A 2635-nucleotide genomic window follows, 5' to 3' on the forward strand; every position below is an offset into this window, starting at 1 on the left:
CCAGGCTGGAGTGCAGTGGCACGATTTTGGCTCACTGCAACCTCCGCCTCCTGGGTTCAAGCTATTCTCCTGCCTTAGCTTCCCGAGTAGCTGGGATTACAGGCATGTGCCACCACACCTGGCTAATTTTTGTATTTTTAATAGAGACAGGAGCCGGGCGCGGTGGCTCAAGCCTGTAATCCCAGCACTTTGGGAGGCCGAGACAGGTGGATCACGAGGTCAGGAGATCGAGACCATCCTGGCTAACACGGTGAAACCCCGTCTCTACTAAAAAATACAAAAAACTAGCCGGGCGAGGTGGCGGGCGCCTGTAGTCCCAGCTACTGGGGAGGCTGAGGCAGGAGAATGGCGTAAACCCGGGAGGCGGAGCTTGCAGTGAGCTGAGATCCGGCCACTGTACTCCAGCCTGGGCGACAGAGCAAGACTCCGTCTCAAAAAAAAAAAAAAAAAAAAAAAAAAAAAAAATAGAGACAGGTTTCACCATGTTGGTCAGGCTGGTCTTGAACTCTTCACCTTGTGATCCGCCCTCCTTGGCCTCCCAAAGTGCTGGGATTACAGACGTGAGCCACCGCCCCTGGCCACAAATCCATTCTCTTGTGTAATTTCCCTTTTGTTGTTGTTGTTATTTTAGTTTAGTTTAGTTTTTGAGATGGAGTCTCACTCAGCCACCCAGGCTGGAGTGCAGTGGCATGATCTCGGCTCACTGCAACTTCTGCCTCCTGGGTTCAAGAGATTCTCCTGCCTCAGCCTCCCGAGTAGCTGGGACTACAGGCACCTGCCACCACACCCGGCTAATTTTTGTATTTTTAGTAGAGATGGGTTTCACCATGTTGACCAGACTGGTCTCGAACTCCTGACCTCAAATGATCCACCCACCTTGGCCTCCCAAAGTGCTGGGATTACAGGCATGAGCCACCATGCCCAGCCTTGACCTGCTTTCTAGGAGATGGAGTTTTCTGAATTTTTCTGTATTTAGGTTTTCTGTACTATTTTTTGTCCATTTGATGCAAACTTCTTAAGCTGTGTAGAAACTTTATGAATAGATCAGTGCTTTAGTGTCTCCAGACGATTTTTGGAAAAAATATTATGGTGTGTCATAGAAAAAGCACCATGAATTATATTTAGGTATAGCAAGTCAGATCCTTTGAAGTGACTCTGTCTCTGTTCTTAGTGGGGTTCTTGGAATTGGCTGTGGTTTGAATCTTTCTACTGTCAGAGGAACCCCATTAAAAGCCAGAGTCTTCATAAGGCTTTCTTTACTTCAAACACTGAAGCTGTAGGTGAGCCATCCCATATCGACTGTATACTCAAAGAAGGAAAAGCCAGATTGCAGTGAGCGGGTAGGACAGCTCAGATCCGAACGAAAGTAGGGTCTCAAGTAACGCAAGACCGGGTGCGGTGGCTCACGCCTGTAATCCTAGCACTTTGGGAGGCCGAGGCAGGCAGATTGCCTGAGCTCAGGAGTTCGAGACCAGCCTGGGCAACATGGTGAAACCCTGTCTCTACTAAAATACAAAAGAAATTAGCCAGATGTGGCAGCATGCGCCTGTAGTCCTGGCTACTCGGGAGGCTGAGGCAGGAGAATTGCTTGAACTCGGGAGGTGGAGGTTGCAGTGAGCTGAGATTGCGCCACTGTACTCCAGCACTCCAGCCTGGACGACAGAGTGAGACTCTGTCTCTACAAAAAAAAAAAAAGTAACCCAAGGGAGGGAGCTACCATCTAGTCGGGCAGCTAGTACTGCTTCTTTGCATGGATACATGGGAGGGAGATGTTTTAGATTAAGAAATGATAGCGAGATAAACAAAATGATCTGTTGGGTATCTTTTACTTTACGTTTGCTGTTTGCAGAGGAGTGTTGTATATATAGATATTTTATGTCACACTGCTTCAGTGATACCTATATCCATGTTTGTATCCATGTTTGTATCCATTCAACTGTATTAAAAGGTGTTGGGACAGGAGTTGTGTTAACCTTCTTGTGTTATCTACAAAAAGTTGCACTTAGTAGGTGCCCAAGGCGGTTTGTGAGGTGCTACGGGGAGATGATAGTAGCATAGTAGGTCAGGTTTTTTTTGTTGTTGTTGTTTGTTTTGCTTTTTTTCTGATCTTATTTGCAAGGCAAAGTAGGTTAGATGTGAGCTAGCAAGAACTGGGGAAAAGAGGGGTGGGGGTCCCGGGAAGGCCCAGGATAGGGCTGTGTTACCATCTTCCCGGTTATTTTCCTGTATCCAATGAAGTCTTTGCAACAAATTCTTCCTCTTCACCTTGTTTCCTGTCCTCATTCTGAGAGATAATTAACCGTCATATGGATGACAAACCATAACCTCCTTATAGTTCCTTAACCTCAACTCCAGACAGTGACCTTTACCTTTCCTGCACTTTGGCCACAAACTCCCATACCACAGCCTGGATGTCATCCATTCCGCCTCCGAAACCCAGTACTCTGCTCTCTGACCACAACCTATCCTTGCTACTCTCATGTGCTCACTTCCTCTAAACCTATTTTATTTTGTTTTTAGATTTGAAGGGTGATTATTTTATTAACAGTAATAATGAAAAAATAGTAGTAAGAATAGCAACAATAATACTAGCTACCTTTTATTGAGCATTTACTATGTGTTGGATGCCATGGAA

Source organism: Trachypithecus francoisi, unplaced genomic scaffold, assembly GCF_009764315.1.
Source record: "Trachypithecus francoisi isolate TF-2019V2 unplaced genomic scaffold, Tfra_2.0 Lachesis_group6, whole genome shotgun sequence".
NCBI classification, from domain to species: domain Eukaryota; kingdom Metazoa; phylum Chordata; class Mammalia; order Primates; family Cercopithecidae; genus Trachypithecus; species Trachypithecus francoisi.